This window comes from Vombatus ursinus, unplaced genomic scaffold, assembly GCF_900497805.2.
Source record: "Vombatus ursinus unplaced genomic scaffold, bare-nosed wombat genome assembly UNPS02006779.1, whole genome shotgun sequence".
Classification (NCBI taxonomy): domain Eukaryota; kingdom Metazoa; phylum Chordata; class Mammalia; order Diprotodontia; family Vombatidae; genus Vombatus; species Vombatus ursinus.
In genome coordinates this window covers 9,192,660-9,218,656 of record NW_020946557.1, presented here as the reverse complement: position 1 = coordinate 9,218,656, position 25,997 = coordinate 9,192,660, and the positions used below count along the sequence as shown (strand labels likewise).

The 25,997-nt window shown below is 37.0% G+C and overlaps 1 protein-coding gene and 1 pseudogene across 1 annotated transcript in view; both read left to right on the top strand.

Annotated features, from left to right (window-relative positions):
• Positions 1–25,997, top strand: part of MCM9 (minichromosome maintenance 9 homologous recombination repair factor) — a 150,096-nt gene that overhangs the window by 48,257 nt on the left and 75,842 nt on the right. The gene's annotated exons all lie outside the window — the stretch shown is intronic.
• LOC114033180 lies at positions 24,666–24,953 on the top strand (annotated as a pseudogene).

Sequence of the window (25,997 nt, the reverse complement as noted above, 5' to 3'; positions counted from 1 at the left end):
TTGTGGGTTTTTACCATTTTTAACTTATTAACAATGACTGATATAAAATAGCAAAACTAATATGAAAATTAATTTCATTTGTTCCATTCATAAAGTACCTATTGTTTTAAAATATGACAAAAACTATCCAGCCCTAGTTAAATTTCAAGCAAAATAATCTCATATATATCCTGCTGGAAGCAGGGTGGAAAGTATACTAGGTTTAGAGTTAGAAGACCCTGCGTTCTAATCCTAGTGCTGACAGATACTGGTAGAAGGACCCTGGATACTTAACCTCTCATTCCAGTTAGGCAACTCTCTAAGATGATAAATTGCAAACAAGGTACCTACCAAGAAAAAGTTCCCCCATGTGAGAATTCCTTGTATCAAGGAAATCAGAGGTTTATTTTCTATTCTCCATGAAATTAGGACATTAAAAGTATAGACCTTAGAAGCCATCTTGTGTAACTACATAATTTTAAAGATAAGAAAACTGATTCCAGAAATGTTGAGACTTGTCCATGTGACTAATAAGTAAAAAAGCCAAGATTCAAATTTGGCTCCTTTGTCTCCAAATCCACACTTTTACACACAGCCTTCCAAAGTAATAAACTAGATCATCCCTAAGACCCATTCTAGCTCCAAAGTCCTGTGGCAATTTCTTTGCAAAAATGCATGTGTTTGAATTTAAACAGGTATTATTCTTCATACCCACAAAGAATGATTTTGATGATCTTTGCAAGTTTTTTAGTTCAAAAGATCTAGCTTTTGAAGTAGGGATCCCTTCCTTCATCCATATTTTTGCTTATCTCAGTACTCTCAGCCTAGAAAGTAAGCTAGGTTAGGTTCCATGTGGTGCTTAGTGGAGAGTATGTCACTTAACAAAAGAATTTAACAGCCGCATAAAGAAATTGGCCAAAATGGTTTCCTCATGGTGTTAGTACATACAGGATATGGGTCAGAGCAATGAAACCAAACTGCAAGTGGTACTATATGTAGATGATAGATAGGCCAATATGAGTGATAGTCATCCTTTGTCTTGACAAGCAGACTGATAACAAAACCATGATAAATATAGCAGCTGTCCCCTGTTCAGAAAGATACCCTGGATATATACTAAAGTTAAATGTCCCTTTGCAAACAAATATTTTTTTCTTACTGTAAATGTCTTATTAATAGTAAATAAAACTTCCAAAATATTGTAGTGATCCTAAGGGAAACTAGGTCATAGGATCATGTGTTTAGAACTGGTAGAGACCTTAGAGATCATTTAGAGTAGGGGATCTAATCTGGGGTCCATGGACCCCCATGGATAGATATTGCAGTTGGGTAAACTTGGCAAGAAAAAAAATTACACTTTAATTTTCATTAGTTGCAAACTGAAATTTAGCATTTACTCCAAGTATTTGAAAATATTTTTCAGAGAAGGGGTCCATAGGCTTCACCAGATTGCCAAAGGAAGATCCAACACACACACACACACACACACACACACACACACACACACAGAATCCCTGATCAATAACCTAGATTGGTCTAATTCTAGACCAAACCCTTCATTTTACACAAGAGGAAACTGAGACCCAGGGAGTTTAAATGATTTGCCTAAAGTGGCAGAGCTTAATTTGAATTCACTTCATCCTTTTCTAAAGTCAGTGCTCTTTCCACTGATACCAGGCCTCCTCCCTATTGTTTTATAAATATAAAATTATGAACTGAGTAAAAATGGAGGGAAATCCAACTCAAAGAATTTTGTAATCTTACCTTGGAAAAGAGCCTGGCCTTAAAGCCAGCTTGATGGGAAAGTCTCAATATTCTTAAGAAGTCTCATTAAGTTGTAAAACTCCATTATGATGCGTATGTAGGGTGGGGAGTGGTGAAAGTTGGCTCCCTTTGAGCAATGTCAGAATAGCTTAACTTTAGTTCAGCCCATTTCCTTCAGCTGGTGTGTCAGGATAGCGAATTTCCTGTGTCTCTTGAAGCTCACACTGATTATCATAGTGAGCTGGCATCTTCCTATAATACCAGCTCCTTACTGGCCCAGATTTTCTATTCTCTTTCTTAATTATCATTTGTTGCTGAGTCATTTTCAGTCATGTCCCACTCTTCCATGACCCCGTTTGGGGTTTTCTTGGCAAAGAGACTGGAGTGGTTTGCCATTTCCTTCTCCAGTAAACTGAGGCAAACAGGGTTAAGTGACTTGCCCAAGGTCACACAGATGGTTAAGTGTCTGAGGCTGTATTTGAATTCGGGTCTTCTTGACTCTAGGCCCTGCCCTCTATCCATTTCATCATCTACTTGCCCTAATAATCATAGTTTGAGGATTTCAAAGACCTACTTTTCTTGAATTCTTAAACAATACCATCCCCCTCCCCATTCAAACTTCAATAAACAGAAGATCAAAAAGAAGGTTATTTGGGTAAGTGTATTATCTACCCCACTACACTAAAAAGTCCATTTTGGTTGGGACCTTGTCCTATTCTTTGTTGACTCTGAGTGATCCCTTATCATTTAGCACAATACCTTGTGCATTGATTCTCATGAAACCTTTACTAGTGAAGGAATGATCAAAAAAAGACCCCTCTAACTCTTAGGTGTGCCGTAACATTTTAACATTTCTATCCTCAGAACAACAAAGGGTTTGTAAGCACCAGTATTTCTTGATGGTGTTTAGTAAGTTTTGCTACTTACCTGAAAGCTAACAATACTTGTGAGACTTGTTAGAGTAAACCTATGGATATTAGTGGGAAGGGGCTGCTGAGGAGAAGAATGAATGAATATGATGGAAGGAGGCTAGCAAAACTAGAGAAAGACCATTTGATGATATTTCAGATTGGTAAGCAAACATTGTAATAACTTTCTATATTCCCTCATCAGAGACTCAATTAACCACAACAGATAAATTCATCACATGTGGGAAAAGATTGTATTTATTGAATAACCTCAGTCTAGCAATTGCTCACGTGAGACAGCATCTGCCTGCTACCCCTCAGTCTCTTGGGAGGGATCTATTAAAGCCTAGGGCAAATACATAACCCTTTTTTTTTGGGGGGGGTCATACCACATTTTTTCAGAACAATTAGGGTTTAATCCAGTCTAATTCAACAACCCTTTATGAAGTGCCTTCTGTGTCCAAGGCACTTGGCTTAGGTTACTCAGCATACAAAACAAAAAACAGTTCCAGCCTTAGAGGATTTTATGTTCTAGGGCAGGGGTGGGGAACCTGCAGCCTTGAGATCGCATGTGACCATCTAGGTCCTCAAGTACGGTCCTTGACTGAATCCAAAATTCACAGAACAGATCCTTTTATTAAGGGGATTTGTTCTGTAAAGTTTGGATTCAGTTAAAGGGTTCAGTCCCCACCCTTATACTAGGTAAATATAACATGTAAACACAAATGGATATATTTTGAGAAAGGAGAGAATACTGGCAATTATGAAAATTATGAAGTCCTGCTCACAGGAGGTTGCCAGATGAGTAGGACTTTGAAGGAAACTACCTAGGGATTCTGAGAGGTGAGGGTGAAGAGGACATGCATTCCAGGCATGGAACACCAGCAAAGGGATGGAGGTGGGAAATGGAATATACTGAGTTTGTCAAATAGCAAGTAGGTCAGTTTGGCAGACCAACAGCAGATTGAGACCATGGTCAGAAAGAGAAGTTTCAGGGTTCTGGACCATGAAGGTAGAACACTGAATGGTGATGGTGAAATAAAAAAATATTACCATCTCTCTATGGTGTTGAATTGGAGTAAAAGTACAGGTCTTGAGAATTGAGATTGGTGAACTTTGAGTCATAGCTGTTTGAGGAGGCATGAACATATATGACAAAGTGAGCATCATTTTTCAATGAGCACATGCTTCTTTTTAGAATCCTAAAGTTTGAATTATAGAGTTAGAAATGACATTAGAAATCAGCTAGTCTAAACCTCTTATTTTAAGAGGAGAAAACTAAGACCTGGAAACGTGATTTCCTCAAGGTTGCAGAGCTAGTTAATTGCTGGCGGGATTAGAACTCAGGTCTCTACTTGTAATCTATTGCATTTTACCACATGGGAGTATCTTTTTGTAGTTGGGATAATTATCATCTTAAAGTTTAATTTTGTATCTCCATAGATACATGCATGCATGCATATGCATATTCACACATGTGAAAGTATAGACAATGGATATAGATAATTCCTTCTTGAAGCTTAGGGTCAAAGGCTTTTTTGTTTCATTTTATTTTAAGGACAAACATGCATGTATGTATGTATACACACATGGCAAGTTTTACCAGTGGTGAATTCTGTTTTAATGTATCTGTTGGGGGCGGGGTGAAGAAGAGGGGAAAATCCTGATAACTGGCCTCTCCAAGGAGAAAAGATGCAATTACCTCCTCCTTTACCTCTGTTATGGGTGGAGTTCTTTATTCTCCTCACAGTGGTTTCTGTTCACTAATACATTTTTTTCTCCTTGCTTGGCTGGTGTTCTTAGGAAGCTAAATGATTTAGAACCAGAACATTTAGCATGATTTTCTCACATTTAAAAAATTCTTGGGGAAGAAGACTGAAGCAAAGGGTATAGATAGAAGCCCTTAACAAATGCAGTAGCTGAATTTGTGAGGTGTTAGATTCTTGTTGCATCTTTTTCTGTTAAAAACAAAGTTACTGGAATTTCAGCAGCATTATGGTATGTATAGTGGACAGAGAGCCATCCTTTCAACCAGAAAGACCTGAGTTCAAGTCATGCCTTTGTTACATACTGTCTTTGTAACCCTAGGCAACTCATTCAACTTCTCTGGGTTCTAGGCAACTCTCTAAAACTGTAAATTGCAGAGAAATTGCCAGCATGTGTTGAAGAAGGAGTTTCCTTGTCTCAAGTTTCCCTGTACAAACAAAACCCTAAGTCCAGGCCCTATCTCACCTTTATGCACAGGTCTAGAAATCAGCCAGTGGCTCTCTGAGTATAAATCAAGTTAATAAATATTTACTAAACTTACTATTGGACCTGTGGCCTCAAGGCTACCTGTGGCCCTCTAGGTCTTCAAGTGTGGCCCTTTGACTAAATCTAAACTTAACAGAACAAATCCCTTTAATAAAAGGATTTGTTCTGTAAGACTTGAACTCAGTCAAAAGGTCACACCCAAGTACCTAGAAGGCCACATGTGGCCTCCAGGCCTCAGGTTCCCCACCTCTGTACCAGGCACTTTGCTCAGTTTTGGAGATGCAAAGAAAAGCCAAAACAGTTTCTGCCCTCAAGGAATTAACATTATAATGCAGAAGACAACATGCAAAGAACTATGCACATACTCTGGGATCACATAATTAGTTTTAAGGGGCATTTAAGTAGTCTACAACTAACCTGTCTACAGATAGTGTTGTAATGTCATCTTGATTTTGGTGTTTATCATTCTAAGATTTTTGTATTAAGAACTACAGGCTAAAATGTTACATTTTGCTCTGTAATGGATGTCTTTTCCTTACTCGGCCATTCCGTCCTCATTCTATGCCATTCTATGCCATCTCCTTATGCTTGGAGGCAACTACAATAATAGTGTATTCCCTCAATTTTCATTATGTCATCCTGGTGAAATACTACCCTTGGACTGAAGGTATTTTTTTTTTTTAATTAACCAACATTGTTGGCACAAGAGTGGTCGATTGTGGTAGTCCTCTCTGATAGAGTAATGAACCTATCTACAGAACTAAGTCCTAAGAAATTTGCTTTGAATCCCTAAGCCAGGGGTGGGGAACCTGCTATCCCCTCTCCCCCAATTTTTCTCTAAGGCATATGAAATGGGATCACTCTGTTGGTCTGGTTATAGTAATCAGCATCAATCCCCCTTCCTCATTGCTATCTTGTATTTTTTTCATCTTTCAATTTTATCTCCGCACATTAAACATCAAGAGAGCCAACAATTCATTAACTAACCAGTATGTGATTCTTAAGGAAAAGTCTGAGGTTGTAAAGAGTGATTAAATAATGAAACCAAGGGTAGATGCCAGATAGAAACAACTAGAAGAGCCTGCCTATATGGAACTGGGAAATATTATATATTCAGCTAGCATAGTGACCTGTAAGCAGACATAAAATTTATAATTCACAGTGCTTGAAACTTAGTAAGCACTTAATAAGTGCTTTATACTTTGTAATTTATGGATTGCCTTATACTTCATAATTTATGGATAACCAAATTTTCCCCAAACCAATTTACCATGATCATCAACATTTATTAGGCACCCAGTGTGAGGATACAGCATTATGCTTTGGGGAGTATGTAGTCTTTTCTATATTATTGCCCACTTCATATTAAGCTTCCTATCACCTTTTCTCTAAAACCTCCTGACTAATTTCAAATTAATTGAATTGTGTTTTTTTGCAGGCTGGTTTTTGTTCATGATGGTCAAAAACAAATGTAGTGCATAAGATAGGACTGACTAAAAGAACACTAGATTGGGAGTCAGAAGACTTAGTTTCAAATCCATTTTTGCAATTTACCATTTGTATGACTTGAGGCAAATTACTTCACTTTTCTTATTCTATTTTCTTATCCCTGGTTTCCATCAAGAATTAACTTGCATGCCCTTCTTCTGGAGTCCTTTCCTGGGCCTGGGAACTGCCACTACTGGCCTGTCCAAGGATAAAGTGCATCTGCTTTATATGTGTGACATATACTTACATGTGCCAGTAGTCTCTTCCATTAGAATGTAAGCCCCCTGAGGGAATGGACTATTTTGCTTTTGTCTTTGTATCTCCAGTGTTCAGCACTGTGTCTAGTGTATAGTAAGCACTTAATAGATGTTTGATGATTGTTTGAACAAGATGTCCTCCCTATTCTACATTCTACAACCTTAAAAGCCAAGGGTTTGTAAGAACCAGGGTTTTTAACCTGAGGTCCATGAACCTGAAGATTTCACAGGATCCATAAATTTGGATGAGAAAAAAAATTGTATCTATATTTTCACTGTCCTCTAGATCAAATTGAGCATTTCCTTCAATTGTTTGAAAACTTTATTCTGAGAAATGGTCCATAGACTTCACCAGACTGCAAAAGGGGTCTATCTCACACACACAAAATATAAGAATGCCTGCTATAAACTGTGTAACTTTGGGGAAGTCACTTCATATTTCTGGGCTTCAGTTTCCTTATTTGTATTTGTTAGGCTCTCATTTCTAAGGCCCTTTTTTAGCTCAAAGTCTTACAAACCTGCAGCTGTAACATCGTTTTGAGGATTTTTATGACTTTATGTTCATATTGTTAAGTATTCCATTGGTATTATCTTACCAGTGTGCTAGTTGGGACTGGGAGCCAAAACAGCTAATCATTACTTAGCATTAGCATTCTTTAGAGAGGAAGCTCTTGCCCCTTGGGCTGACAACTCAAATTCAAGAGAGAAAGTTCAGTATGTTATTAAAAAACTTAACATTGTGGAGGATCAAATGAGATAAGAAATGTAAAGCCCTTTGCCAACCTTGAAGTCTTAAATAAATGCTAGTTATATCTTCCCCCATTATATTGAGCTCCCTGAGGGCAGGGTCTTTTTTGGTTTGTTTGGTTTTTTTTGTTTTGTTTTTTTGTCCTTCTTTGGAGCCCCAGAGGGCAATTAGGTGGCACAGTGGATAGAATGCCAGACCTGAAATCAGGAAAACTTATCTTCCTGTGGTCAAATCCAACCTCAGACATTTACTAGCTGTGTGACCGGGGGAAGTCACTTAACCCTGTTTACCTTAGTTTCCTCATCTGTAAAATGGGCTGGAGAAGGAGATGGCAAACCACTCCAGTGATTTTGCCAAGAAAACCCCAAATGGGGTCACAGAGAGTCAGACATGACTGAAACAACTGAACAACAAAAGTATCCCCAACACTAGCACAGTGTTTGGCATGTTGTAGATTATGAACAAATTCTTGTTGGCTTCACATGGAGGATTTATAAGAAAACAAAACATGAGATAAATTCTATTCCAAATACTATGAGAAGAAAAACTTGACTAAACTAAAATGGCATCTACTGCTCTGCCTGGTTTCAGCTCCTTTGAACAAGATAAGATTTCCATCCCAGGTTAAGCTCATCACCTCTAGTCTCATTGCTATGCTGCTGGTTCAAGCCACTTCTGATACCACCACCTTCATCCTTCTCTCCCTTCTGATTGGAGGACAGAGTACCAAACTCTTCCTGGTGCCTTCCTTTATAGAGGGCAGAAATTAGACTTTTGGGCTCATTTCACTCTTCATCCACCACCGTTCCTGGTTTCAATTCCATAGAACAAGATGCTCACCTGCTGGGCACCTCCTGGTCTCTCACCCCTACCCCCACCCTTCTTTCCTGCCTCCTTTTGTGTGCTGTCTCCCCTCACCCCATTAGATTGTAAGCTCCTTGAGCATAGGAACTATCTTTTTTACTTATTTTATCCCCAGTGCTTAGCACTATCCCTGGCACATAGTTGGCATTTAATGTTTGTTGGATTGAATTGGACTGGCATGAAACTGGGAAATAAAACCTCAATCCTTGGCTATCTCAGGTATTTCCACAAGAAAAGTAGCACTACCCTAATTGTCTTTGCTATGCAGAATTCTATTTTTGTCTTTCTCTTTTTAGATTTTTCCCTCCTGGGCTGTGGTGTAGTCTTTATGTTGTTTAACATTTTCTCACCTTTGCTCTTTCTTTCTTCTAATCCATCTTTTATAGTGCTGCCAAAATAATCTTTCTTTTGTATAGATTTGGTCATGTCACTTTACTCAAAAATCTTTAGTGGCTTACCTGATTACTTCCTTCCAAAATCTGGCATCACCTTACTTCTTCAGCCTTATAACTAATATGTACTGCACTTTATACATAATAAGTAAAATGGGGTCTTTTCTTTGTTCCCCAAATATACCATGCACACATACTTCTGCTACCTCTTATGTTTGGAATTCCTTCTTTCCCTTACTGATGAGTCCATAGGTTCCCAACGCGGGTGATAATGGAACGATCCAGAAGGGTGGTAGGAGCCTCCAGTGCAACTGGGGAGGCATTGAATAAAAATAAGGGGGCAGTGGCAGCTAGGTGGTGCAGTGGATAGAGCACTGGCCCTGTAGTGAGGAGGACCCGAGTTCAAATTTGGACTCAGACACATAACACTTACTAGCTGTGTGACTCTAAGCAAGTCACTTAACACCAATTACCTCACCAAAAAGCAAAAAAAAAAAAAATAAAAAAAAGAGGGGGGGAAGGTAGTGGAAGCATAAGGAAAGAAGAGAAGATGAGAAAATTTTGAAAAACTGTTCATACATGTTTTGTCTGTTGTATAACAGAATTAAAGTCATAGTGATTACATTATTATCCAAATAAGCACACAAAATGCAAGTTATAACCTATTAATGGTCCAGACCACCAGCAGGTTTTCACAAGGAAGTGTTGGCAACTGAACAACAAAAGTTAAGCTTCTTTGAACAAAATAAGATTTCCAACTTCCGTTGTTGGGAAGTCCAACATGCATTGGCAGAAATATGTGCGTGTAATGACTTGTTTACAATATGATACTATACAATTATATGACACAATATTGTGTCATCAAAATTTCAATGCAGGAAAAAACCTATAAATCTACAATAAATTATTAAATTTAAGATGTGTCATTTTTTAAAAAAATTATATTTTTTAAATATAAGTCTTTACTCTTACTCTCTAATGTATTTACATAATATTCTATATTACGGTGATCTCTGTGTCTTATCCTTTGTTTGACTATGAGCCTCAGGAGGGCAAGGACCATATCTTATCTAAGCTCTATATTTCTTAGCACTTAACATAGTGCTCTGCATATAGTGTTTATTAATGATTTTTGAATGAATGTTCTCTTTCATAAATGAGAAGTTGCCAATATCTGAGGATATTTTTTAAAATAGAATAGAGATGTTTCTAGTGCTTAGTTGCATACAGATTTTCTGAACCTAATATGGTTGACAATATAAAAACAGATTGAAAAATAAATATATTAGTAGTAGTAATGATAACCTTTATAGCTTTCAAAACACCTTCATGTTATCCTATTTAATCTTTGTAACTAATAATAATAATTATTAATATTTGTACATACCTCTAAATTTTGCAGAGCCCTTTAAAAATATCATTGCATTTGATTCTCACAACGACCCTGTGAAATAGATGTTATTATTGGCCTACTTGCATCCCGTTTTTCCAGATGAGGAAATAGAGGCCAAAAGCCATTAAGTGACTTGCCTAGAATCACATAACAAGTAAGTATATAAAGCAAATTAGGCAGCTAGGTGGTATTGTGCATAGAGTGCCTGGCATGGAATCAGGAAGACCTGAATTAAAATCTGGCCTCAGACACTTAGTAGCTGTGTGACCTTGAACGAGTCACTTTAACCTCTGTTTGCCACAGTTTTCTTATCTGTAAAATTTGTATTATTAATAATAGCACCTACCTTGTTGGGTATTGTGAGGGTCAAATGAGATAATAATTACAGAGTGCTAAGCACAGTGCCCAGTATATAGTAAACTCTCCATAAATGTTAGTTATTATTATTGTTGTTGTTGTTGTTTCAGGTCTTTCTGACTAAGCCCAGGACTTTGTCCACTGTGCCACCTACCAGCCTCTAAGGGTGGCAAGGCCAGCATTCATATCCCCATTTTAGAGATGATAGAACTGAGGCCCAGAGATATTGAGTGATTTGCCCAAGCAAACTCATTGATGTAGAATTAGAACCAAAACACAGGTTTTTTGAAGCCTAGTCTACTACTTTTACTACATTACACTGCTACAGATTGAATTTAAAGTAACCTTAATCTTTGGGAAAATAGCTCACTAGCATAACCTGGGAGAGTGAAAAGCTAGGAAAATGTATAGTGATGCTTCTATCAGTGAATCCTCTGGAAATGAAACTCCTTTTAATAAAATTGGGCTTGGGCATAGAGGGAATAGAACATAGACTCCCAAAAGCAGGGGCAAGGAGAGGATTTGGGTACTAGAATGGATCACTGTACTACCCTATATTACTTCTACCTCTGGTAGCAATGTTTCTGCCAATAAAACTTGCCTTTGAAATATATCCCCTTTATTAATAAAAGTGTTGCTATATTTAGATATTGCCTATTTACTAATGGCTGATGAGACAACTAGAACAAGGAAGACCTGGGTTCAGATCTCTGTGTGTGACCTGTGCAGATCACTTAGCATCTCCTTGCTGGCAACTCTGAGACTACAAATTGCAGAGAAGATGCCAACCTATGTTAGTATAGGGAGTTGCCTAAACCAAAGAAATCACAAGTTCATTCCCTTTCTATTCATTTACCACCAATCAATCAAAAACATTTATTATGCATGTACTATCCTATCATGAAAGATATTAATACAAAGAAGGATGGTCCTTATTCCTAAAGAGCTTACGTTCTACCCATTGCAGATTATAAGTTTATTAAAGGGCAGAAACTGTATGTAATCGTTATTTTGTAACCCAAGTGCAGTTTGCCTTTTGGGTACTCTATAAAAAATATTAACTGTTTTTATTAACATTTCAAAATTTGAGTATTATCCAAGTTAATATTATGAAGGACAGACCATGGTATATAAGCTACCATGTCTGTGTAGGTGAAAATCCTTAATCATTATTTTTCATTCATTTCATTTTATCCATGTTCTGCGTTTTTCTCAAATTCTGCATATTTTTTTCCTTTCCAAATTAGGTCCCTCCCAAAGGCCACACCTCTCCTTCCCAAGCTCAGTTTCCACCCTCTCCCAACCTGTTTAAGATTTCACCATTTTCTCAACAGCTTCCCTTCATGGGGCACACTGGTGGTGGTAAGGGAAGGACAGGATTATCTAACAAGTCTCTGGCCTTTGGGCCCACTGCTTACGTAAAACCACTGCCGAGAACAGTTCTTTCATGCTGTAGCAGCTTTTCCAGCCTGTTACTATAGAGACAGCCAGCATTAGAAAGAAGGAGTCACTTTTGGCAGAGGCAGGGCAAGTGGGATGCTTTAGGCCTTGTAAGATTAGGGACCTTAAAAAAAGGTTTTTGGAAGGGATCAAAAGCTAGAGAGTGACAGAAGAAGAGTTCCTAGGAGGTCATGTCCAAATCAGGCAAATGGCTAGTTGGTAGGCCTTTTTATTTCTAGAAACTGTACATGGTATGGTTTTGGAACCAAAAATGCATAAACTTCATCTTTCGGGAGCCTCTGGATGGCATACTCCAAGATCATTGGTTTAACCCTGCCTTTTTCTGTTACTCCAAACACAGATGTTGTTCTTTGCTTGTGACCCATCGGTACCTAAGTTTTCTCTCTGTAAAGAATGTTTTCCCTAGCCTGATCCACTAGTTCTTGAAACCGTAGCTTTATGTACACATGAAGAATGCTTAATATTTATGCTGGAAAGTAAATTCCATATAACATCCCATCACTGTATCTGCACTTATCAGATCAAATTGTAAAACCAGGTAGCCCATGGGTTAGCTGGGAATATAGTGCTACTATTAATAGCCCTTTCTGGATGTTTCTTCCTACTATAAAATAAGCAGTTCAGCAGTTCATTTCAGGCTGGTACTTTTTTCTTATTTAAAGCAAGAAAGGCCCATAAGTAGGTCTGGGCTGTTTAGTACTAAGGTATAGTGTTAATGAAACCAAGGATATGGTTTCCATTTATGCCTGGGCCAGGAATTGAGCCCATAAATACAAGAAAATGTAACATAATCTGTGCTTTGTCACTCATGTTTATGTGGTAATACGTATGTGTGTGTATAAAATGAATGTTTTGAGAAGAAAACAAGGAACTTGTTCTCTGTAAATATTTTCCCACACGTATATGTTTTAAAATATCTTCAGTAATCAGAACTGATGAGAAAGGTTGAACTTTGTCTTTGCCAGGATGGGCAAAGGGTTAAATTAAAGGCACATCGAACAACTAACTTAGAGAGAGGAGAAAGCTAAGGGATAGTTGATATATTCATTCTTCTATTCTTTGCCAGCTGTGCTTTTACCTTCTTTTTATCTCGATTTCCCATCATGGGCTTGGCATGTTGGACCTTCTGTGACAATATTCTTCTAATCCAATGGGAGAAATCAAGCAGTGAATGAGAGTTGCAAAACTACCTATTTCTTCTGATCTTCTACCAAAGCTTCTAAATCAAAACTTGAAAGAAAAAAATTTCAAAATATCAACTTTTAATCAGTTGCAGATCTTCTCTGTCCCCCTTATAAACTTGCCTTTTTAAAAAAAGCTTTTTCAGGACAGCTAGATGGTGCAGTGGATAGAGCACCAGCCCTGAAGTCAGGAGGACCTGCGTTCAAATCCAGCCTCAGACCAAACTTGAAACTTACTAGCTGTGTGACCTTGGGCAAGTCACTTAACCCCAATTGCTTTAAAAAAACCAAACAAACAACTTGTTCAGTAAGGTAAATAGCACCTTAGAGTAAATTAAATTACCCCAAGAAGATTTAAAGATGAAACTGGAAGGACAACAACCAGATTTTTAAAAAATACCTGTTGAGATTTCTCTTACAAACTTTTTTTCCATCAGTGACAGTGGACCCATGACTTTAAAAAAATACTTTATTTCATTAAATATTTCCCAATTACATGTAAACATTTAAAAAAAATTTAACAGTTGTTATTTTAAATTTTGAGTTCCAAATTTTCCCCCACCTCTTTCTTGCCCTTACCCACTCTTTGAGAAAGCTAACAATTTTATGTCAATATACATGTGAAATCATACGAAATATATTTCCATTTAGCCATGTTGTGAAAGAGAACACAAACAAAATAAAACAATAAAAATAATGGAAGTTTAAGAAAAAATGCTTGATTGGCATTCAGAGTTCATCTTTCCTCTCTCTCTGAGGGGGTTAGCATCTTTCATCATGGATCCTTTGGAATTGCCTTGGATCATTGTCTTGATCAGAGTAGCTAAGTCTTTCACAGTTGATCATCCTTACGACATTACTGTTATTGTGTATTGTTCTCCTGGTTTTGCTCACTTCACCTTACATCAGTTCATGTAAGTCTTTCCAGGTTTTTCTGAAACCATCCTCTTTGTCACTTCCTGTAGCACAATAGTATTCCATCACAATCACATGTACAGCATGTTTAGCCATTCCCCAATTGATAAGCATCTCTTCATTTTCAATTCTTTAGGACCACAAATAGAGCCACTGTAAATGTTTTTGTACAAGTAGGTCCTTTTCCTTTTTCTTTGATCTCTTTGGGATGCAGACCTAGTAATGGTATTGCTAGTCTGCACTGTTTTATAGCCCTTTGGGTATAGTTCCAAATTGTTCTTCAGAATGGTTGGGTTAGTTCACAACTCTACCAACATAGTCCATTAGTGTCCCAATTTTCCCAAATCCCTCCAACATTTGTCGTTTTCCTTCTCTGTTATATCAACCAATCTGATAGGTTGAAGTGGTACCTCAGAGTTGTTTTAATTTGCATTTATCTGATCAATAGTAATTTAGAGCATTTTTTCATGTGACTATTAATAGCATCAATTTCTTATGAAAACTGCCTGTTCATATCCTTTGACCATTTATCAACTGGGGAATAACTCTTATAATTATAAATTTGGCTCAGTTCCCTATATATTTGAGAAATGAGGCCTTTGTCAGAGAAACTTGCTATAAATGTTCTCCTTTTAATTTTGGCTGCATTAGTTTTGTGTAAAATCTTTTTCATTTTATATAATCAAAATTATCCATTTTACATCCTGTAATCCTATCTCTCTTTTTTTGGTCATAAATTCTTCCCTTATCCATAGATGTGACAGGTAAATTTTTTGATGGTCCCCTAATTTTCTTATGATATCACCCTTTATGTCTAATTCATTTATCTGTTTTGACCTCATCTTGGTATACAGTGTGAGATGTTGGTCTATCCCTAGTTTCTGCCAAACTGCTTTCCAGGTTTCCCAGCAATTTTTGTCAAATGGTGAATCCTTACCCCAAAAACTTGGATCTTGGGGTTTATAAAACACTAAATTACTATGGTAATTTACTACTTTGTATTGTATACTGAATCTATTCCATCGATAGGCCACTCTGTTTCTTAGCCATTACCAGATTGTTTTGATGATTATTGCTTTGCAACATAGTTTCAAATCTAGAATTGTTAGGTCACTTTCTTCGCATTTTTTATTGATTCCCTTGATATATTCTTGACCTTTTGTTCTTCCAGATAAATTTTGTTATTATTTTTCTAGTTATGTAAAATAATTTTGGTAGTTGGATTGGTATTGTACTGAATAAATTAATTAATTTAGGTAGAATTGCAATTTTTATTATATCAGCTTAGCCTACCCATGAGCAATTAATATTTCTCTGACCGTTTAGATTTGCTTTATTTGTGTGAAAAGTGTTTTGTCATTGTGTTCATATAGTTCCTGGGTTTGTCTTGGCAGGTAGATCACCAAGTATTTTATATTGTCTGCAGTTATTTTACATGAAATTTCTCTATCTCTTTTTGTTCAGTTTTGTTGGTTGTATATAGAAATACTGATGATCCAGGTGGATTTGTTTTATATCCTGCACCTTTACTGAAATTCTTAGTTGTTGATTTTCTAGGGTTTTCTAAATATACTCTATCATCTGCAAAAAATAATAGTTCTGTTTCCTCATTGCCCATTTTTATTCCTTCAATTTATTTTTCTTGTCTTATTGCTAGCAATTCTAATACAATATTGAATAATAGTGGTAATAATAGACATCCTTATTTCATTTCTGATTTTATTAGGAAGACTTCAAGTTTATCTCCATTACAGATAATGGTTGTTCTTGGTTTTAGATAGATACTACTTACCATTTTAAGAAAGGTTCCATTGATGCTTTTGCTTTCTAGTATTTTTAGTAGGATGGGTGTTCTATTTTATCAAAGGCTTTTTCTGCATCTATTGATATAGTCTTATGATTTCTGTTATTGAGAGAGTCAGTTATGCTGATAAGTTTTCCTAATATTGAACTAGCCCTGCATTCTTGGTATAAATCCCATTTGGTCATAATGATCTTTGTAATACATTGCACTGACTTCCTTGCTGGTATTTTATTTAAGATTTTTTCATTGATATTCATTAAGGAAATTGGTCAGTAACTTTCTTTCTTTGCTTTTTCTCTCCCTGGTTTTGGTATCAGAATCATATTTGTGTCATCTGAACCATAAAATTCGTGCCAGGAATTGGGTACCTATTTTTTCAAATAGTTTATGTAGTATTGAGATTAATTGTTCCTTAAATATTTGGTTGAATTCATTTGTAAATCCATCTGGTCCTGTGGATTTTTACTTAGGGAGCTCAATGATGGCTTATTCAATTTCTTTTTCTAAGGTAGGGTTGTTTAAGTATTCTATTTCCTCTTCTTTTAATCCAGGCAATTTACATTTTTATAAATATTCATCTATTTCACTTCAGTTGTTAGTTTTTCTGGCATATAATTGGACAAAATAACTCCTAATAATTGCTTTAACTTCATCTTCATTTGGTGGTTTATTCATTCTTTTCATTTTTTATTCTAGTAATTTAATTTTCCTATTTCTTTTTTTAAATGAAATTAACCAATAGTTTATTGTATTGGGTTTTTTCCCAGAAAACCAGCTCCTAGTTTTATTCATTATTTCACTTTTTTTTACTTTCAATTTTATTAATCTCTTCTTTGATATGCAGGATTTCCATTTTGGTATTTAGGGATTTTTAATTTGTTTTTTGTCCATTTTTTTAGTTGCATGCCCATTTCATTGATCTGCTGTTTCTCTATTTTATTTATGTATACTTTTAGAAATATAAAATTTCCCCTAAGTATTACTTTGGCTGCATCTCACAAATTTTAGAATGTTTTCTCGTTGTTGTCATTCTCTTTCATGAAATAATTGATTGTTTCTATGATTTGTTCTTTGACTCACTCATTCTTTAGGATTAGATGATTTAGTGTCCAATTAACTTTTAATCTATTCTTTCATGGTTCTTTATTCAATGTAATTTTTATTGAATTGTGATCTGAAAAGGATGCATTGAATATTTCTTCCTTTCTTCTTTTGGTTGTGAGGTGTTTATACACCAATTAACATATGATCAATTTTTGTGGAGGCACCATGTAAAAGGTATAATCCTTTCTATTCCCATTCATTTTTCTCCAAAGGTCTATCATATCTAACTTCTATAAGATTCTGGTTATCTCCTTGACTTCTTTTTTATTTATTTTGTGGTTAGATTTATCTAGCTCTGAGAGGGGAAAGTTGAGGTCTTCCAGTAATATAGTTTTACTGTCTATTTCCTCCTGTTAATTCATTTCACTCTTCCTTTAAGGATTTGGATGCTACGCAGTTTGGGGCATATATAGTGGTATTACGTCATGGTATATAGTTCCTCTTAGCAAGATGTGGTTTCCCTGCTTATCCCTTTTAATTAGTTCTATTTTTGCTTTTGCTTTGTCTGAGATCATGATTGCTACCCCTATCTTTTTAACTTTAGCTGAAGTACAATAGATTCTTCTCCAGCTCCTTATTTTAACTCTCTGTGTGTCTCTCTGTTTCAAGTGTTTCTTGTAAACAACATATTGTTGAACTCTGGTTTCTGATCCATTCTGCTTTCCATTCCATTTTATGGGTGAGTTCATCCCATTCACATTCACAGTTATGACTACTAACTGTGCATTTCACTCCATCTTATTTTCTTGTTTATCTTTCTCTCTCTCTCTTTTTATCCCATCCCTTCTCTAAAGTCTGTTTTGCTTCTGACCACTGCCTTTTTTCTTATCTGTACTCCCTTTTATTACCCCACCCTTTCTCTTATCCCTTTCCCCTCCTACTTTCCTTTTGGATAAGATAGATATCTATTTATTACTAATTGAGAATATATATATATATGCATATATGTATATATATATATATATATTTTCACTCTTTGAACCAATTTAGATGTGAGTGAGGTTCAAGCATCACTTGCTCGCCTCCCGCACCATTTTCCCCTACACTATAAGCTCTCCTTTGTAAACCTTTTTTATGTGAGATAATTTCTCCCATTCTTCCTCTCCCTTTTCCCTTTTCCTAGGGATACCACTTTCTCACCTATCCATTTTTTTTTATATCTTCCCAACATAACTGACTCACTCTGGAATCTTCTTTCTATGTAAAATTCTTCTAACTGCACTAGTAATGACAAAGATCTTAGAAAATATATGTGTCATCTTCCCATATAGAAAGGTAAACAGTTTAACTTTATTGAGTCCCTTATGATTTCTCTTTCATATTTATCTTTTTATGCTTCTCTTTAGTTTTGTATTTGAAAGTCAAGTTTTCTATTCAGCTCTGATCTTTTCATCAGGAATGCTGAAAAGTCTTATTTCATTAAACATTCATTTTTTCCCATGATGGATTATGCTCAGTTTTGCTGAGTAGATTATTCTTAAATGTAATCCTACCTCCTTTGCCTTCTAGAATAGCATATTCCAAGCCCTCCACTCCTTTAATGTGGTAAATCTTGTGTGATCCTGACTATAATGCCATGGTATTTGAATGGTTTCTTTCTGGCTATTTAAAGTATTTTCTCTTTGACCTGGTACCTTTAGAATTTGGCAATAATAATCCTAGGAGTTTTCATTTTTGGATCTCTTTCAGGTGGTAATCACTGATTCTTTTAGTTTCTATTTTACCCTCTATTTAAGGATATCAGGACAGTTTTCCTTGACAATTTCTTGAAATATGATATCTAGGCTATTTTTTTAAATCATGGCTTATAGGTAGTCCCATAATTATTAAATTATCTCTCCTTGATCTGTTTTCCAGGTCAGTTGTTTTTTCTATGAGATATTTCACATTTTTAAATATTTTTTCTCATTTCTTTGGCTTTCTTTTATTGTTTCTTGATGTCTCATGAAGTCATTAACTTTCACTTGCCCAATTCAAATTTTGAAGGAATTATTTTCTTCAGTGAGCTTTTGTATCTCTTTTTCCATTTGGCCAATTCTGCTTTTGGAGGAGTAATTTTTTTATCAGTGAATTTTTATACCTCTTTTTCCATTTGGACAATTCTATTTTTTAAGGTATTTTCTTCAGTATTTTTGGTGCCTCTTTTACCAAGCTGTTAGTTCTCTTTTCATAATTTTCTTCCTTTGCTTTTATTTCTTTGCTTAATGTTTCCTCTATCACTCGTAATTGATTTTTAAAATAATTTTTTAGTTCTTCCAGGAATTCTTGTTGGGCTTGTGTCCAATTCATATTTTTTTTCTTTGAGGCTTTGCTTGTAGCTATTTTGACTTCATTTTCTTCTTCTGAGTTTGTCTTGATCTTTATTGTCCTCATAGTAGCTTTTTATGGTCAGGTTCTTTTTTTATTATTAGCTTTTTTTTCACTCTGTTTCTTGATTTGGAACTCTGTGTTAATGTTTGACTCTTTAACCATGAGGGAGTTAGAGGTGCACCATCTCAAGCTTTAGGTTTTTTTGTCCTACTGTTTTCAGAGCTAGTTCTGAAGTTTTTGGTGCTTCTAAAGTGGTATGATTTGGGGAGAGATTTGGTCATTGCCCTCATGGTCTGCACTCTGGCCTTTACACAGGAAGGGCCCCTGATCCCTTGGCACTGCAATCAGTATTGCTTCTCAGAGTCCCTGATCCCTTGGTACCAAAAGTGATACTTCCCCTAACACTTCCACTCTCTCTGAATGAAAGTGCTCCTCTCTGTCCTTGAACAATGAGCCAGAAATGAGTATAGACAACGGAGTTGCCAAACAGCATCTGATCCTTCATCCAGTGCCATCACAGGGGTCCCCTGTAGTCTCTTTGTGACCAGTCTCCTTACTATCTCTGGCTTGGTAGATCTTGAAGCTCCTGCTGCTTCTATCACCACCACCTCATCACACCACTGGTGTTTTATCCGTGTTGCCTCTGGGGCCAGCCTCCTATACCGTATCATAGATCTCTCTTTCCAAGTTCCTAAGTTGTCTCGGCCTGGAAGAATGTTTCACTCTATGTTTTGTTGACTCTGCTGCTCCAGAATTTGATTCAAGGTGTAATTTTAAAGTCATGTAGAGGAGAATATTCGGAGGGCTCAGCTGAGCATTTTCTCTACTCTGCCATCTTGACTCCAGAGAAGTTTCAGACCCATGACTTTTGAACTCTTGACATCACAGGAGCTAGAACAGACCAAATACAAAGGTTTGTCCTGGCAGTTTCCAGAGCATTGAAGGTTCTTAAGACAACTAGAAGAGGGGAGCTTACCAAACCCTTGAGGGGGAAAATCCTAGGTCCTATTATTAGCCAAAAAAGGTTATTGAGAGATAATCATATGCTTGCTTTTTAATGTCTACAAAATCTTTGTGAGAATAATCTACAGTCTTATCAAGGATATTGTAGTTGAAGATTTGAGATAGTAACATGTAAATGATGTGGAACATCAGACCACATTTTTAGTCATAACTAACTGAAAGATACAGAGAATACTGTTTCTATTATTTGTTGGGTATAAAATTTTTTTTGAATTAAAAAAGCAAAATACACACCCAAAAAGCTTTCTTCTAACAAGGTATTCTTAAAATCATTTAATATTCTGTAAAAGATATAGAAACAGATAACTTTGTTTAATGACTTTCTGATTGTCAATATTAAATGGGAGAAATGATCACCAAAGTTGTTTTCAACTGTCCTGGAAGAAATCAAGAAAAGATTTCAAATTAAAGAAGTATTTGCTGTAGATGAGGGAGTGTCCCCCAGATACTTCTATTTGTGGATGATGTTCTGATTACCTCTGCTCCTAGAACATTCATAATCCATAACTACTTAAAAGATTTTGGCCTAACTATCCACCCAGGAGAAACCAAATGGATGAAGAACCAAGTCTTATCTAGAATAGAAATCTAAACTGAGATATCCAATTGGACATATAACCCACAAAGCTGGTTCATCACTTTATATATATATTGAGAAAACACTGAAGATAGACAAAGAGCTAGGCCTAAAATTAAGCAAGGGGAAGAAATGAGATCAGATTGCCCTAAGGAAAAAAATTTTAATAAAATATTTTATTGATGGTTAAAAAAAACAACAACATTGTTTTTATCTCCTGATGGCACCTCCTCCTGGAGGAATCCTTCTTTGCAAATCCTTAACAAAGCATAGTTAAATGAAATAAACCAATACACATCTGTCAGCATTCTGTCTATCATTCTTTACCCATGGTCTAACCACTTCTATTCCAAGAAAAGGGAAGAATGATTCATTGCCAGTTCTCTAGAGTCAATACTGAATTAATTAGAGTTCAAATGTCTTTTGGTGCTGTTTTCTTTTACGAGATTGTGGTCATTATATAAATTGTTTCTCCTGGTTATAATTACCTTTCTCTGAATCAATTTATGCAAATTTCTTGAAGTTTGTTCAGATTCTTTATAGTCACTGTTTCTTAGAGTATTATATTCTGTTACATTCGTATACCACAGTTTGTTCGACCATTCTGCAGTGGATGATTACCACTTTCCTTCTAGTTCTTTGCTCTCATAAAAAGTGCTGTTATAAACATTTTTGTACCTATGGGACCTTTTCTTTTGACTTTGGACTCCTTGGGATATGTGCTTAGTAACAGGATTTCTGTATCAAAAGGGTATGAAGGAATTAAAAAGCATTTATCAAGCATCTAATATGTGCCAAGTATTGTGTCAGTTGCTAGTGACACAAATCACAGAATATAAGTGTTGGAAGGGACCTCCTTGACCATCTAATCTCACCTGTACATGAAGGAACCACCACTATAACATACCCATTAAGTGGTCAACCAGCCTCTGCTTAAAGACCTCCAATGAGAATGGACCCAATGTCCCACTGAGGGAAGCCTTTCCATTTTTGGATAGCTCCGATTGTTAGGAAGTTTCTCCAATCATAAATCCTAAATGATGTCCATTGCTTCTACCCATTGCTCCTGGCTCTTCCCTCTGGGGCCACACAGGAAATTATAATCCTTCCTGTATATGACAGCACTTCAAATATCGGAACAGAACTACTGTGTTTCACCTGAATCTTCTTTTTTCTATGCTAAACCTGCCTAGTTCCTTCAGATGATCCTTATGTTATGGACTCAGTGCCTTTGACCATCCTGGCTGCCCTCCTCTGGACAAACAATAGCTTATCAGTGTCCTTTTTAAACTATGGTGCCCTGAATGGAAGAGGTGTGTCAAGGGCAAATTTCAGTGGGATTATTACTCTCCTTTTCCTGGAAATTATGCCTTACCTAATGCAGTTCAAGATTGCATCAGCTTTTTTGGCTTTCACATCACACTGCTCATTCATTGAATTTGCAGTCCACTAAAACTCCAGATCCTTTTCAGAACATTTACTGTCCATCTGGGCTGTTCTTATCTTATGTTTCTGGAGGTGATTTCTTGTAGCCAAGTACTAGACTGCATTTATCTCTGTTGTATCTTATTAGATTCAGCCCACTGTTCATCTTGCCTATCAAACCTTTTGGATCCTGACTTTAATATCCATTGTGTTACTTCCTTCCCTCTCTCCATCCCTCCCCCCAGCATTATGTCATTTGTAAATTTGATGAGCATACCATCTATGCTTTTATCCAATTCATAAAAATGGCCAAGTACAGATTCTTGGGGTACTCCATTGGAGACCTGTCATGCTGACATTGGGCCATTAATTAATACTTTTGAACCCAGTTAGCCAACCAGTTCTGAATCTGATTGTATTATTGTCATTCTAATCTATACCTTTCCATTTTCCCCTCAAGATATAAGATGTTTTATCAAAAACTTTGCTAAAATCTAGGTAAACTTTATATACAGCATTTCCCTCAATTACTAGTTTGGTAATTCTGTTTTAAAAAATGAGATTGAGGTGGGCAGAGCCAAGATGGCGGAGTAAAAGCAGTGACTTGCTTGAGCTTTCCCCCAAACCCCTCCAAATACCTGTAAAAAAATGGCTCTAAACAAATTCTAGAGCATCAGAACCCACAAAAAGACAGAGTGAAACAAATTTCTAGCCCAAAACAACCTAGAAGGTCGACAGGAAAGGTCTCTTGCACTGGACTGGGAGAGGAGCACAGTTCAGCATGAGCTGTGCCAGCAAAGACCAGGCCTCAGAGAACCTGGAGCAGGCCTCAGAGGTCTGAATCATGAGCAGCTGTGGCGGTTTCCAGACTTCTAAACCCACAATTGCCAAAAACAACTTAGAAGGTCTGTAGGAAAGGTCTGTCGACCATGGTGAGAGAGGAGCTCAGTGCAATCCCTGGGGGGTGGCTGCTTCCAGAGCTCTCAGCCCACAGATGGAGGAGGGGATCAAGCAGCTGATCAGAGGGCGATTGCAAGGATCTTTTTGCTGGCAGCAGCAGGATACTCTTGCTTTGCCCATGCTTGGATATGGGTCATAGTTCTGGGTGGCGGTCCTGGGCAAGGAGGAGTGCTGGCGTGGTGGAACTTGTAGAGGCAGTGGAGAGGGAATCCTTCTCACAGGTCCAAGGCAGAAAAGAGTGCTTGTGGTCACTCATAGACCAGAGCATAGGCCAGGAAAGGAGTAAACACCTTGCCCTTGATCGTACTGCCTTAGAAGAACTAAAAACTTATAGGTCCCTAGAAGTATCTCTGAAAACAACTGCACAAAACCCCCGAAACTTGGGACAGTACATGCTCCACACTGGAAACAGACACCTACCTTAACAAAGAGTTTAAAACTCAAGTAATTGGCTGGGAACATGAGCAAACAGCACAAAAAATGTCAGACCATAGAATCGTACTTTGGTGACAAAGAAGATCAGAATATACAACCAGAAAAAGACAACAAAGTCAAAGCTCCTACATCCAAAGCCTCCAAGAAATATATGAGTCAGTCCCAGGCCATGGAAGAGCTCAAAAAGGATTTTAAGAAGCAAGTAAGAGAAGTAGAGGAAAAACTGAGAAGAGAAATAAGAGTGATGCAAGAAAACCATGAAAAACAAGTCGACAGCTTGCTAAAGGAGACACAAAAAATACTGAAGAAAATAACACCTTAAAAAATAGACTAACCCAAAAGGCAAAAGAGATCCAAAAAGCCAATGAGGAGAAGAATGCCTTCAAAAGCAGAATTGGCCAAATGGAAAAGGAAGTCCAAAAGATTACTGAAGAAAATACTTCCTTAACAATTAGAATGGAACAATTGGAAGCTAGTGACTTTATGAGAAATCAGGACATTGTAAAACAAAACCAAAAAAAATGAAAAAATAGAAGACAACGTGAAATATCTCATTGGAAAAACAACCGACCTGGAAACTAGATCCAGGAGAGATAATTTAAAAATTATTGGACTATCTGAAAGCCATGATCAAAAAAAGAGCCTAGACATCATCTTTCAAAAAATTATCAAGGAAAACTGCCCTGATATTCTCAAACCAGAGGGTAAAATAGAAATGGAAAGAATCCACTGATCACCACCTGAAAGAGATCCCCAAAGGAAAACTCCTAGGAATATTGTAGCCAAATTCCAGAGTTCCCAGCTCAAGGAAAAAATAATGCAAGCATCCAGAAAGAAACAATTCAAGTATTGTGGAAACACAATCAGGATAACACAGGATTTAGCAGCTTCTACATTAAGGGACTGCAGGGCTTGGAATATGATATTCTGGAGGGCAAAGGAGATAGGAGGACAGCCAAGAATCACCTACCCAGAGGAGCCAAGAGGAGGCAGACTCTTCTGGTCAAGGTAACTGGTACAGCTGCTGAAGATCCGCAACCGAGTCTGCTGCCTCCTCAACTGCAGTGATGCCAGGCCCTACTCCCAGTGGCACCAACGTGGGCGCCTCAGGCCGGTCTCCCAGCAAAGCTGTGGCCACCAGGGCCGCGGGATCCACAGTCAGGCAAAGGAAAAATGGTAACTGTGGGACAAAGAGGGCAGGCCATACTACTTCAGCAGGTACAGGGGGGATGTGGAGGTTCTACACTGAAGATTCCCCTGGGCTCAAGGTTGGTCCTGTTCCAGCATTGGTAATGAGTCTTCTCTTCATTGCTTCAGTATTTATGTTGCATATTTAGGGCAAGTACACACGTTCATAGACTCAGCTGCATCCATCTTTCTGTCAACAATTGTATTCTGGACCAAAAGCATGGTGGACTTTATGTGCATGGAGAGAGTTTTTTTTAAGAAACTTAAAAAAGAAAAGACAGGTTGATTTTCCAGACCTTTTTGTAATTCCTCTATAATGAACTTTAAAAATTCCTTTGTATCAAGTCTGTTTTCTGAAGCCCATCTGTCACAAGTTTCATCTGGCTAAAGATTTGCAAGTTAGGCATAATAAAACGGCAAGTACAAATGGAAAAAAAAAAAAAGAATCACTTACCCAGCAAAACTGAGCATAATCCTTCAGGGGAAAAAATGGATATTAAGTGAAATAGAGCACTTTCAAGCATTCCTGATGAAAAGGCCAGAGCTGAATAGAAAATTGAACTTTTAAATATAAGACTCAAGAAAAGTATGAGGGGCAGTTAGGTGGCACAGTGGATACAGCACCATCCCTGAAGTCAGGAGGATTGAGTTCAAATCCAGCCTCAGACCAAACACTTGACACTTACTAGCTGTGTGACCCTGGGCAAGTCACTTAACCCCAATTACCTAAAAATAAAAAATAAAAAATAAAACAAAGAGAAACATGAAGAGATAAACAGGAAAGAGAAATCATAAAGGACTTATTAAAGTTGAACTGTTTACATTCCTACATGGAAAGATGATATTTGTAACTTGTGAGACCTTTGTCAGTATTAGGGTGGTTGGAGGGGAAAAATATATACATAGATATGGATATAGATATAGATAGATAGAGGGCACAGGGTGAATTGAAGATGAATGGGTGATATTTAGATAACCAAATTAAGGGGTGAGAGAGGATTATACTGGGAGAAGGAGAGAGGGAGAGGTAGAATGGAGTAAATTATCTCACATAAAACAGTCAAGAAAAGGCTTTTACAGTGGAGGGGAAATGGGGGAAGGTGAGAGGGAATGAGTGAATCTTATTCTCATCAAATTTGGCTTAAGGAGGGAATAACATACACACTCAATTGGGTATGGAAAGCTATCTTACCCTACAGGAAAATAGGGAG